General features: G+C 29.6%; 1 pseudogene; it reads left to right on the top strand.

The window, feature by feature from the left end:
• Window positions 1-11,921: 11,921 nt before the first annotated feature.
• LOC120179936 lies at window positions 11,922-13,316 on the top strand (annotated as a pseudogene).
• The last annotated feature ends 1,149 nt before the right edge of the window (window positions 13,317-14,465 follow it).

A 14,465-nucleotide genomic window follows, 5' to 3' on the forward strand; every position in this document is an offset into this window, starting at 1 on the left:
AGATGGACACGTGGTGCTGATAACATAGAATTTTGCAAATTTTGGTGTCGGTATGAGAAGAGAGAGAGCCATGATAATGAAACCCAATTCAGTTAAAAGGTTCGACGTACACATTATTAATACCAAATCGAATTCTATTGTCCATAACGGTAAAGCAATGTATTATACCATTTCAAATTTATTTTCTCAACATGTGCTATAATTAGAGATAATAATTTAATTTGAAATATTTAACGAGTTTCAATCTTATTCGATAAGATCAAATCTTTTGTTAAAATAATTAAGTTTGTGTCAAGTTAAGTTTTGTAAAATATGAGATTGGATTGAGTTTAAGTTTAAAATTAAATATATTTAACTCAATCTAAGATAATAATATAATTTTTATATTTATTTAGAGATAGTTGTTATAAAATTGTTCTATACTTTATTATTCAATTAGATTCATAATTTTTTTATATTTATTTTGAGATAATTGTTATAATATTGTACCATACTTTATTATTCAATTAGATTCTTATTTTATCAAATAAAAATATTTTTATATTTATATCGAATCAAATTAAGTCAAATACGAATTTCATTTCAAAATTCAAGTTTAATTTCAACATAAATAATTTTTTTTAAAAATCCAAATTAAATGAAATTTATATATATATATATATTTCTCAAATCAAATTAAATTAGTCAAATACTCGATCTAATAGAGCCCATTACTATCCCTATTTATGATATTTGCCTACAATACGGTGAATCGTTTGGCCGAAGAAGATCACACTTTCTGGCCCTTATTTTTATATGGGTAAAGTACACAAATGGTCCCCTAACTATAGTATATTGTCTTATTAAGTTTATCGACTATCAAAAGTTATAAAATGGTCAAAGACTATTTATTATATTCCAAACTCGTCATTTTTCACTAAAAAATAAATGTTATTATGAGTTGAATGTTAATATGTTGACTGTAATATGATAAAACTCGATCACAGAATCTCAAACAACTATCATATCTTAGTCATCATGTTAATGTTCAGCTTAAACAACCGTTAACTTTTTAACCAAAAATGATAAGTTTGAAACATGATGAATAGTCGGGTGACAATTTTTTAACTTTTAATAGTCGAATGACTTAACAAAACAACATTCTATAGTCGAAAGACTCTTTTGTAACTTTTTAATAGTCAAGAGACTTAATAAAACAATATCCTAAAGTCATATGACCATTTGTATACTTTACCCTTTTATTTAATAATCAATTAATCAATTTGCCCAATATTTCACAAAATGTGTGCATATATTTGGAAAGAGAGCGTAGCAACATGCCTGCTTAAGTTCTCATGCTTCAGTTCATGACTGTCCTCCCCCCTTCTCCTTTTTATCGTTTATGATTTGTCGCGGTGGTGTTTCAGGTGGGTCCGGAATTGGGTTTCGACTTGAATAAGTGGGTTAAAGTCGCCACCGATCATTTTAAAAATATTTAGGTGGATCAGACACTATCTTACTTAATATGCGTTTTACCATAAATATGTTGGGTTCGAGAGTCGGTTACAATCAAGGAAGGATTAACACCATTGTACTGTCCTTTCGGTACCAATTAATTTGCCGGTTATCTTAGTTGCGAAAATTGAAATTGAAATTTAAAACATTCGATTCAAATTGCTTATCATTGATTGGTTGAAAGTATCCCTAAAAATCGAAAATATTAGATAAAAAATAATAATTAGATATTAGATAAAACAAAAAAATAAAATAAAAAAGATAAAAAAAAATATATATATAAGGAAAAAGATATAAGAATTGAAAAATATTAAATAAATTAAAATAAGAAAAAACATAAAAAAAATAAAATATTAAATAAATCAAAAGGGAAAAAAAAGAAAGAAAACTAAAAAAATGTTAAATTTTAAAAGTAAAAAAAAATAATAAGAAGTAAAAAAACATAAAAACGAATACTAATAATAAAAATGCTTTTTAAAAAGAGAAAAAAATGAATGACTAAAAAAATAAAAGGACCAAATTGAAACAAATTAAAATTAATGGATTAAATTGGTATTAAAAATGAACTGCAAAAGAAAAAATAAAAAGTTAGGGGGACAATTTGCAAAAAATAAGAAATGTAAACAAGGATTAAATTGAATCAATTGAAAATTCAGAGTTGAAAATTCAGACAAAATTGAAACAGATGACCAAAATGAATTACAGTTCAAAAGTCCAGGGTCTGCGGAAAAAATTTAAAAATCTCTTAAAAAGCCTCAATCGGCGTAGATCTAAAGGCAAAACTCTTGGTTTTTTTTGTTCACTGTGTCTTTTCGGCTTCAGTCTCTCGGTATTTTGTTGTTTTGGTTGTTGGTTGGTTCTCCAATCGTTGGATCGTGGTATTGTGTTCTCCGTGTTGGTTGTTTTTGTGTTTTTGTATTCGATCTCAGTTGCTTCTATTGTGGTTCAATTGTGTTATTGTGTCTCCGTTCACTGTGGCTTTGCAGGGTATTTATAAGCCCCTATCGGGGCCATTTCCGATCATCTCGGGGTTGTTCTCGGTTATCTTGGATGGTTCAGTCCGAGTAGCTCCGATTTTTGTGCTACAAATCGCCGAAATATTCGGCCGACTGATAATATTATCGACGCGTGATGCCCACGCGCTGCTGTCGTTGGCTTTTGATCTTCTGGAACCTTCCTGGATTTGATCTCGACCATTGGATTGGGTCAGATCCAACGGTCCAGATCTAGCTGTGTAAGTGACTCGAAGATGAAACCCTAATAGACTCTGCTGGGTCAGGCACCCAGTTGGGCCCTGCTTCTGGACCTTGGACCTGGACCTGAAAAGGAAAAAAACAAAAGAAATAAATAAAATAAATAAATAAAAACATAAAATAAATAAAATAAAATAAAATAAAAAACAAATATATATTATATATATTCTAAAATGTTTTCAAAACTATATATTATATAATTTAAAAATGTTTTCAAAAAATTATATATTATATATATGTTTTCAAAGTGTTTTCAAAACTATATAATATATATTTTCAAAATGTTTTCAAAACTATATAATATATATTTTCAAAATGTTTTCAAAATTATATAATATATATATATATATTCGAAAACCACTTTCTAAAAATTATATATTATATTTTTCCGAAAAATATTTTCAAAATTTTATATTATATTAATATATATATAATATAAAAACCAAAATAAAATAAAAATAAATCCAAACAAAAATGAGTGTCTACATAATTCTTGACACTTTATGAGTCTACTTTCCTTCCATCTCAAATTCCATAATAATAATTGCTATTTCTAGTCAAACATATTGTATTATCAGAGACATTCAGGATTAAAGTATAAAAGGGATAAATTGTTTAGTTATGAAATAAATAAGATTTTTAAAATTAAATAAATTATAAAATTTAAAATAGTTAAAGTTTAATTTTATCAATTTTAAAATTGAAGAGTATTAAAGAATAATTAATGTAAAAAATTAAAAGTCAAAACTTTATTTCAAAAATTAAAAACGTTCTAAAATATAATTAAACTAATAGTTTTAAGAGAGGCAGTAATTTATTTATAATGATTTTAAAATATTAATAACTTGCAATTAATTAAACGTTCAAAGTTGAAGGGTGACTGCCTGCCCTCCTACTTCCCACGTATATCCGTTCATGTATAATATTCCTCAAATTCAAAGTCATTATTAAATATATATTATAATCAAATGTTTTTTTACACAACATTTAATTTACTACAAAATATCCTCTAATTTAAGAACAACCACAAATTTATAAAAAAGAGAACTTTTTAATGTATATGATTTAGGTAATTGATCATCAGATTTGACAAGATAGATAATGTCCCATGTTTAACCATTTAAGTAATGTGATTAGTATCATTAAAAAAAAAGTAATATGATTAGCAGAGAAAGTGCAGAAAGCTATCTGCTATAAGGAGACAATATTATTATCGATAAATTACGTATTTAGTATTTAAATTATTAGTTTTACTATATTTTAGTATATAAATTTTATTTTTTTAAATCATACAAAAAAATTTAATTTTTGTTTTATTTTATTATCTCGTCGTTAAAAACTTTAGTTTTTGTTTAATTTTAGTACATTCGTTCAAATTTTAACATTAAGTTTTAAAAAAAATTAAAAATTTATGTACTTAAATTGACCAAAACTGATAATTTATGTATTAAAAACATTAAACTTTTAAAGATAGAATACTGAAATAAAATAAAACTAAATGTAAAACATATTTTTAAGAAAAATAATAATTTAAATACTAAATACATAATTTATCATATATTATGCAATGTAATAATGCCTTTGATGGCGACAGGTGAGAACCTGGCCTCCATTGAGAATACAGAATATTGATTGCTTCGGGGAGCTCGTCCCCACAATACATGATTGGAACTCACTGTTCATATCTAAATTTGACGTCATTATTATTTTACTTTTGTATTATTATTTAAGGGACCGCTGTAGGGTTTTCAATTTTCATTCCCCTTCAGTCCAATTTCATAATCAACATCATATGGTTTAACTTTCCACGAATAACAAAATAATAAGCCCAGGCCCTCGCTGCATTTCTATCCCTAACTCTAAATTGGCGTGGGATAAACGTGATTGGAGTCGGTATGAAATTTGTAACTTTTTATTAATAATTAATTTTATTAATGGTTTTATTTTAAAATTTTATTTATGTTTATTTTATAAAAAATATTTTTATTATTAACATATATGTATTATTTAAAAAAATATTTATCGATCTATCACTCATAATTTTGTCTTGTTGTATATCTTTCGATTTTTTCTTTTAACTTGTATAAATTATCATCGTTATTTCGTTTTTTAAAATGCGTTTAGTATTATACTTTTAAATATGATGCAACACTAAATGTCAGCATATAAATCATTATGCATGGTTAGAAATCAAATATTTTTTACTATTCCTCTTCTTCAGTTCACTATTATCTTTCTCCTTTATAAAAGATTAAATTATGTGTTTAGTTCATAAACTATCAATTTCATTCCGTTTTAATATTTAAACTTTCAATTTTTTAAAATCATACCAAAAGTTTAGTTTTTGTTTCATTTTAATACACGTTCAAAACTTAATGTTAAGTTTTGAAAAAATAATTGAAAGTTTAGGTACTAAAACTGATATTTTAGATACTAAACACATTAAGTTTTTAATGGTGAAGTACTAAAATGAAGCAAAAACTAAACGTTAGGTATGATTTTTAAAAAAAATTATGTACTAAAATAAACCAAGATTAATATTTTAGATATTAAAATACGTAATTTATCCTTTATAAAATTACTGGATATGACTATGTTAAAATCAAAAAAGAAAAGTTATCTACCGCTATCATAACTTCAATTTTAATATCAACAAATCCATTTGGTCTATAGGTTATCTGAGTGTTATAAATCTGCTACTCCTCGGCTGCGGTTAGGGCCGTAAACGAGTTGAGTTGAGTTTTAGTATTATTAAGCTTAAGTTAAAAATTTTAAAACTAGACTAAAAAAAACTCGTAAGTTTTAAATTGTTAAGCTAAACTTAAACTTGAAATAAATAATTGAAGCTTAACGTTACTCGAAAGCTCGAGAGTTTAAAATTTTCAAACTCCACTCAAAATCAAAATTTGAAGCTTGACTTGAACTCAAACATGAACCTTAAGCATATGTTAAAAATTCGAGTCGAGTTCGAACTCGAGTTGAATTCATGCAATGCAAATATTAACCAAGTTTTGACCAAACCTATCTTAAATAACTCATGATCTACTTCATCTCGTTTACGTCCTAATCTTATAGCTGCAGCATATCCCATCGTCTTTAAGTTTCTTCCCACAGCTTTCCATATCTTCCGCCCTAACCAATGGGATTAAATTGCAAGCAAACAAAACACAAAAACTGGCGTTTTCAGAAGCTAGCTCGTTTTTCTTCTCCGAAAACGACCGTTGGAAGGGTCCTAACCATATCATGATTCAGTCTTCGTGCACACACCACGGACCAGTCCCCTCACCTCCAATTCGTTAATTAAGCTATCGTGGATAATAACTCTGCAGGTCAGTTTTTGGGGCCCTACAATTATTGCCTTCCCACTTGATATATTTGTAGCAGTTAGTAAACTATCAATTCAGATCCATATCCATCTTTTCAATATTTGTACAAGTTAGTAAAAGGACGACTTTGATAATAATTAAAAAATTGTTAAATTTTATGAAAAAAAAATAATTAAATGATGTAATTCTATCAAGTAAGGTTAATGGAAATCTTATACCTATAATAAGAGATATTCAAGGCAACTTGTAACTATCCATTCCATCTTGGCCACCACCTCTAGCTTCAAACTCACAAAATTCCTAAACTCATATCTTTAAATCTATATCTTAAATCCCAACAAACAAATATCCCAATCGGTGAGTGAGTGATCAGAGGACGATCGGGGTGAGTGGATGATCGCCACAACAGAATTGGAAGTCTTGAAGTATTTTACGAAAAAACAATAAATTTTGTTTTTTTTTTGAAAATGTAAGAATTTTATTTTTTAAAATTAAAATAAAAAATAATGTCACGTGACAAATATTGATTAATTGACTTCTAACGAGTATATAACTAAACACTAAAAATAATAATTTATAACGTTAAACACTTGTATTAAAAAAATAGAACACTTAAATAGAAAATGATGAATAATTTAATTTTTTTATATTAAGCGAATTTAAAAACCCATTAATGGTTTGAAAATTTTGGACAGACGTGATGATGCCCCAAACTCAGGAGTGCCCTACATGGGAAGAAACCCGAGGAATTGATAATTAAATACGTAGTTATCGTCCTTTAAGTCAGCAAGCAGCAACTTATGTTTCCCATCACGAAATGACTTGACATGCATTAAGCGATGGTACGAATGGATAGATAGTTAAGATTTAAGAATATGCATACGATAAAGACCGAGAAAGTCATAAAGCCAAGACGAATAACTCCAAGCATTGGGGACACTGACTTAGCAGACTGCTTCAGGGGTTAGAAAAGACTAGGGCAAAAATTATTAATCCAAAATCCATTTTAATTATAAATCACATTACTTAAAAAAAATAATGAAATCATACCTTTCACCCGAAAAAGGAAATGTGAATGATAAGGCTTAAAAACATTATCAAACAACATTTAAAAGTTGTCAACAATATTTTATTAAAATAAAATATAAAAAATCAAAACTTAATATAAAAAAATGATAATCAAATTGAAAATCAATAAATCCTTAAAAAAACAAGTCGAACCAAATAATATATATACGCACCTAAAAATAGACCTCTCGATGCACAGATGGAACGAGACACAGCTTGGCTTGGCTTTCTAAAATTAAATGAAGCAAGTCCAGCCAAGGCATAATACTGCAATCCAAGAACGCTATTTTCTTTGGAATTAAAATATGTGACTTGTCCTTGTATCATTTTAAAGTTTAAATTTTGATTTTATAATTTTGAGATAATAAATTATATTATTTTTATTTAAATAAATTTTAATCTCATTTCCCTTCTATTTAAATTTACTAGAGCTATTGATTTTGTATTTATAAAAAATAAAATAAATTTTGAGTTTATATATTTATAATTTTTATCAAGTTGACTCTTACTTTTTGAAAATAAATAAAATAATTCTATTTGAAATAGGACCCTTTAATAAACACAAATTTGATCGTGATTTTTTAAAATGAGGATTCGTTGTTTTATAGTCTTTCATATAAAAACTCATTTGACTATGATTTTTTATATAAGAATCCATTTTATTAACGATTCAAATAAAAAGCCCAACATAATTTTAAGTATAATTAAATGGTTGTCCCTTGTTCCCATATGTAATGGGGTAAGGGGGAGGTAAGTTAGTAGACTGCCCCCAACACCAGGTTGAGAGCAGCTTCCGTAGAAGACTTTCGAATTATGAAATGTCCTTCGTGGGACTCGATCTCACGACCTAAAGGTTAAGATAGTACACAAAACTTTTAAGTATAATTAAATGGATAAAACTGATATATAAACATAAATAGCTAAATTTTAAAATAGTACACAAAACTTTTATGTATTTAAACCATTTTAAAGTTGAGATGGGCATTGGGAAAACAAAAACAAAAACAAAAACAGGAGAATCCCGCATATCAAGGGGCCAACATGGTGCATGTCATGTGAGAGGAAATGTAAAAGATAATAAATCAAATCAAGTAACAGGGTACTAGGAAAAACACTGGCCTGAGTTCTTTTGACGGTGTGGGGGTGGGCCGTGTGCTTTGAAGCTCAAGTGGTCGGCATATATAATGGTGGTGGGACTTGGGAGCTGGGGACGGTGAGTTTAATAATGTGATGTGAGATGCAACGGAGTGCCTGCTTCAAATTTAGCCTCTTCCCATGATCCAAAAGTGGTGCCCAAAAGCTAGAAGAAACGCAGGAGCAGATAATACGGCACTGGACTGCATGGAAAGTTGGTTTACTTTCAATGTGTTTGAAATTTGAGAATTGTAATAGATTTTATTATGATAACAAGAGTTAACTGTTTCTCATATGAATTAATATGAAGTCGTAATGTGACCACACTCACCCTGACCCTAACTCGAAAATATCCAACCCTGTTCACTCTTAATTCATCTCGATTTTTAGACTTAATTTGACTCAAATATATTAAATATTTTAAAATAGTTAAAATATTATATTTTATATAATATTTTAAACGATTAAAATAATATATTTTATAATATTTTTATATTTTTAATAGTTAAAGAATATATCTTGATAATATAAAAATACAATTTTTTTAAAAATTAAATATATTATATATATAAGTATAAATTAACAGGGTTGGGTCAGTGATTTTCACCTTAAATTTGACCCTGCCCTATCCCGAAGTTATAAACTATATAAACCGCCCCGAATTTATATACTATATAATCCCTCTCGCCCTGCTTTGAGTTCCGAAAAAAAAAACTCCCCTATCAAGTCGTGTCGGGATCCGTCGGAATCGATTGTTTTGACCATCCCCAAATAATTATCTTAGTCACTGAGATCATTTGATTCATAAATCTTAATAAATATTATAATAATAACTAGAGTTAATTTGAATTCTTAACTCATTCAATTTTAAGATACTTTTAATTTGAAATTACAGTAATTATTTTTTATATGAACTTTTAATATTCACGATAAATATAAATTCGAAAAAAATAGTTTTCATTGTAATCATTGTCATTAACTATTATTAAAAATGCATATCAATGTCTTATTTCTTAAAAATAAATTCTAATTTTTTTAAATTTGAAATCGTCGCAAAGACTATTTTTATAAAAGGCATAGTCACTGGTCAATCTAACAATGGAAAAGATACGTGTTGGATGACAAATAAATATAGTTTAGTTTTAAATTGATTGATAGATATCAATAAAAAATTTTAAAAAAACTAATTTTATTGGACTATAGTCTCATTTTATCGACATTTTTATCATCATTTGATAGTTTTCTCAGTAAAAAAGACCATCAAACCATTTTCATTTTTTCTTCTTTTCATTCTATTCAAACACATCGAGTTTTTTTATCTTAAACCTCAATTAAAACTAAAAGTTAATTTTTTTTTACGGATCACTATCAATTGTCATATTAGCTTGAAACTAAATATGTTAATCTTTCGGTCAAACAAATCTTTCCCACCACAAGGATGGATCAACAACCAATTTGTTCGTTAAACACTTGATCTTTATGGTGACTATAAATTTAAAAGATTTAAGTTTTATTTTAGAGAATAACATGTCAGCATGTTATATCATTATATTTTTATGATAACTAACTATCGTGATTATAATAAGAGCAAACTATAAATTTAATTAATTTAAATTTTAAAACTTTGATGATCTAAATAAAAAAACACCTTAAAAGTTTAATGAAAACTAGTATAGTTTACCCTAAAAAAATTGGCTTTCTCGCCCATATAGGGTTGTGGGAAAAATTATTTTCCCATATAAGACATCCACCATATTATTTTCTGAATTAGGTCTTTTTATTAGTCTGAAGACGCCGTGCACTCCTGGGGTATTTTTCAATTTTCCTGAAGACGCCATTACAATCGTGGAGTCTTTTTCATTTGCCTGAAGATACCATACAATCATGGAGCATTCATATTTAACTTTAAGATGCGTTGAGCACCTGACGTCTTTAGGTTGATTCACTCTAGATGGAGAAATAATCCCCAGGATGGATTATATTGAGAATTAAAAACTCCCACTTACGTTATCCCATCCATTTTACCAAAGAAATGTATCTATATTTTTCATACCAAGACCCGTCGAAAATATTGTTATTGGTCGTCAAACGGAGAGGAAAAGAAAAAGAAAAAGGAAAAGAAAGACGCTGCAGCAGCCAGCCAGCCAATTTGACATATTAAGGGTCCATTACTCCATGCCCAATGAATAAAGTGGTGCATCAGTTGACTGAATATATGAAATTCTTCCTAAATTATTAGTCCAGATGGCAATGTACAAAAATTAATAGGAAGTATCAATTATTATGTTTTTATCTAAATTATTACCGTTGAAATCAAGAATAAGCTGTTCATATTATTGTTAAGAGTATTATTTTTTTTCAAAAATATTATTTTTTAGTTATTTATTGTTTTAACGAACAAGGCTTAAGACATTTTCATTTTTTAAAAACGACTTTTAAAAATAAAAGGAAGATATTTGGAAATTAGAAAATAATAAAAGCTCGCAGAAAGACAGCTGCGCCAATAAAAATGGGGGCAATAGTGCTATTTTCAAACCCTCGCCTCTCCCCTCTGTGGAACACTCCCACTCAACAAAATATCAATCGACACCTTCAACAAATCTGTCTCACGCTCTTCCCAAAGGTAAATATCTCTATCTCAAATCATCCTAAAATTATCACATCCAATGTTCTCTGTTTTGGCTTTAACTTATTCTGCTAGATATGCACTTAACTGCATTTGATTTTTAGATCTGTTCATTTCGTGATGCTTTGGATTTGATTTGTTTTGGAATACATTTTACAGCATTTGATCTGATCTAAAATAAGCGTTTTTTTCTTCCGTTGAAAGAAATGTAGCTTCTGTTAGATCTATAGTTATTTACTGCTCTTTTTTCTCTTTTATTGTCAAACGGTCGTGTGGAAATCTGTCAAACCGATATTCAATCCTCACTTGCAGTTGGATTCTGCGGATCTGTTGATTGATTTTATTTATCGACGCTGCATCTGTGTTGCCAAACATCTTAGCATCTTTAGTTGCATTGCTTTACTTTTAGGCGATCTACAATTAACCTTTTTAATGATTTGTTTCTCTTCCACCCTGTTGTGTATTGGAATACCTGCATGCATGATGCATATACGTATGATCGATCAAGTGAATATATTATGTAAATTTGTTAATATTGAATAATGTAGTAGCGTAGCTATCTATATACATGCTAGACTACTTATTCTATTAGTCATTTGGAGGATTGTTTAGGATAAAATCTTGATTTTAGGAGGATATCTTGAATGGCAGTGTGTTTTGTCATCTGGTTTGCTTTTTTTTTCTCCGACAAAGTTCACTGCTTGCCATCTGCTTAGGATTGATGTGATGATTAAGTTACTGAATTGATGCTTATCGTTCCTTCTGCATGAACAGAGTGTGATACACGTGCAGGATGTCATGTCAATTTACTTTCTTGCACCTTTGCCTTTTACCTGTTACAAAGGCATTGTTCACATGTTAGCATGGACTTATATCGGACTTAGTTGCCGCAGCTGACATTGATGAATTGAATCATTGATATGTTTGTTTGCAGATGTTTTTGTCTAATTTAGCGGAACACATTTGAAAATTTCTCTCTCATTGTACTCTTTGTTTTTGTGCTTGTCTTCATTCTTGCAGGGAAATCAGAATGGATCACATCCAACACCCAACTGTCATGCAGAAAGTAGCAGGCCAGCTACTTTCTTCTAGCCTTTCCCGAGACGTTCAAGGGTTTGATGGGTCTTTCAGGAGGCCTGCTCTATACCAAAGACGATTTGCATATGGGAACTACTCCAGTGCTTCAATGGGCTATCCTAATGTTCGTGCTTGTGTAGCCACCGGATTCCTGCACAGGTCTCCATCAACAGCATCTGCCATTTGTGTTCAAGCTCCTGCGGAGAAAGGATTTAGCAGCTTTGCTATTGATTTCCTCATGGGTGGTGTTTCTGCTGCTGTATCTAAAACAGCTGCTGCTCCGATCGAGCGAGTTAAACTTTTGATACAGAAACAGGATGAAATGATCAAAACCGGTAAGCTCTCTGAACCCTAAAAGGGTATCGGTGATTGTTTCAAGCGAACGATCAAAGATGAAGGATTTGTTTCTTTGTGGAGAGGAAACACCGCTAATGTTATACGTTATTTCTCCACTCAGGTCGGTACTTGTAGTTGTAGCTCTATTTCTTCTCATTGGTTTACTGGAAATGGTTTGCCGGAAACTTGGCATCCGGAGGTGCAGCGGGTGCTTCTTCCCTTCTCTTTGTCTATTCCCTTGGATTATGCTCGAACTCGTCTTGCCAATGATGCAAAGGCTGCAAAGAAGGGAGGGGAGAGGCAATTCAATGGTCTTGTTGATGCCTTCAGGAAAACCTTAAAATCCAATGGTATTGCCGGTCTTTACCGTGGTTTCAATATTTCATGTGTCGGAATCATCGTTTATCGGGATCTGTACGATTCCTTGAAGCCCGTGCTTCTGACTGGTAATATTCAGGTTTCTATGATGCCAATTTATGTTTTGAGGATCAGTGTTTTTCGTTTCATGGCAGTGACATTGATCAGTTTCTTTGCTAGCTTTGCTCTTGGTTGGCTGACCACGAATGGTGCCGGACTTGCATCGTACCCTATCGACACTGTTCGTATAAGAATGATGATGACATCGGGTGAAGCAGTGAAATACAAGAGTTCGCTCGATGCATTCTCTCAGATCTTGAAAAATGAGGGTGCCAAGTATCTGTTTAAAGGCGCTGGAGCTAACATCCTTCGTGCCATTGCTGGTGCTGGTGTGCTTGCCGGATATGACGAGCTGCAGCTCATTGTGTTCGGAAAGAAGTATGGATCTGGTGGTGCTTAACTTTTCTTCCTTTCATAAAAGGATTGACGGTGATGAAAAACTCGAATATTTTGGCAAAAAATCATTAAATAATTAAAATTTATAGAGAGAGAAATGGGGAAGTAGATTCTACACCCCAAACTATTTATATCTTCAGATGGGGAATTTTAATATGGAAGACCGAAGTCTAATGCCATTTTTGGATTTGAGAGATCTAATTGTTGTGCTCGAAGCTATCGTATTTATCATTCATTAATGATTTGGTTGCTTTGCTATCACGCGTGGCGTGCAAAATATTCAATCAAATTAAGAATTGAACTAAAACGTACCGTTGAAATACTTCATAAATTTAAAAACAATGCGCAACTAAACTGAAACTTATGTTTATTTATTTCTTAATTAATTTTAACTTTTATAAATTTATTTAGTTCATAATTAATTTTAACTCTCTCGGTCTTATACTTTATATAATTTGTATCTCATAATTAATTTTAACTCTTATAAAATTAACTCCCGCGGTCTTATAATTTATAGAATTTGTATCTCGTAATTAATTTAACTCTTATAAATTTAACTTCCTCGGTCTTATAATTTATATAATTTATATCTTTTATTGACTTTACACGTACCTATATTTTATATAATTTGTATCTTATATTGACTATACACCTAGCTTAAAGAGATATATTCAAGAAAAATGATAAAATTAATTTTGAAAAATAATCGATGGATATGACATATTTGTTTTGATACATGTAAAAGAGGGAGACATATAAGGGTAAAAAAATATAAGTGTTGTTATTTATTGATTATTTTTATAAAAAAATTAAATGAGACAATTTTAAAACTCAAAATAAACACATGTAATGGAACAGTTGAATCTTTTTCCAACTTGGTAATTCAGTAGGTTCATAATATAATTGTTTTATATGATATGAAGTTGAAAATTTATGTCATATGAATATATCAAATTTAGTTACATTAACATTTTTTATTATTTACAAATTAGTATGTATTAAAAATATATCAAAATCGAATATCGTGAGAAAACTAGGTATCTATGCATGGGAGTTAAATTTTCAATGGGTTTCAAGAGATACTAATTGCCTGACGGACTTGATGCCAAGCTTGCCCCGAATCACCATTTTGACTTGGTGTACTACTCTACCCCGCCTATGGAAGTAGCAGATCTCCATGATATTGCTGATTTAAGAAATTATTCTGCAACCCAGCTTTACACTTTGTCTTTGTCCCGTTTTAATTCAAAAATAAATATTTATATATGTTACCATAGAACACAAATCATTTGACAATGAATGTTGAAATATCTCTATGGTAACATATATAAATATTTA

This window comes from Hibiscus syriacus, unplaced genomic scaffold (genome assembly GCF_006381635.1).
Source record: "Hibiscus syriacus cultivar Baekdansim isolate YM2019G1 unplaced genomic scaffold, ASM638163v2 tig00112471_pilon, whole genome shotgun sequence".
Classification (NCBI taxonomy): Eukaryota; Viridiplantae; Streptophyta; class Magnoliopsida; order Malvales; family Malvaceae; genus Hibiscus; species Hibiscus syriacus.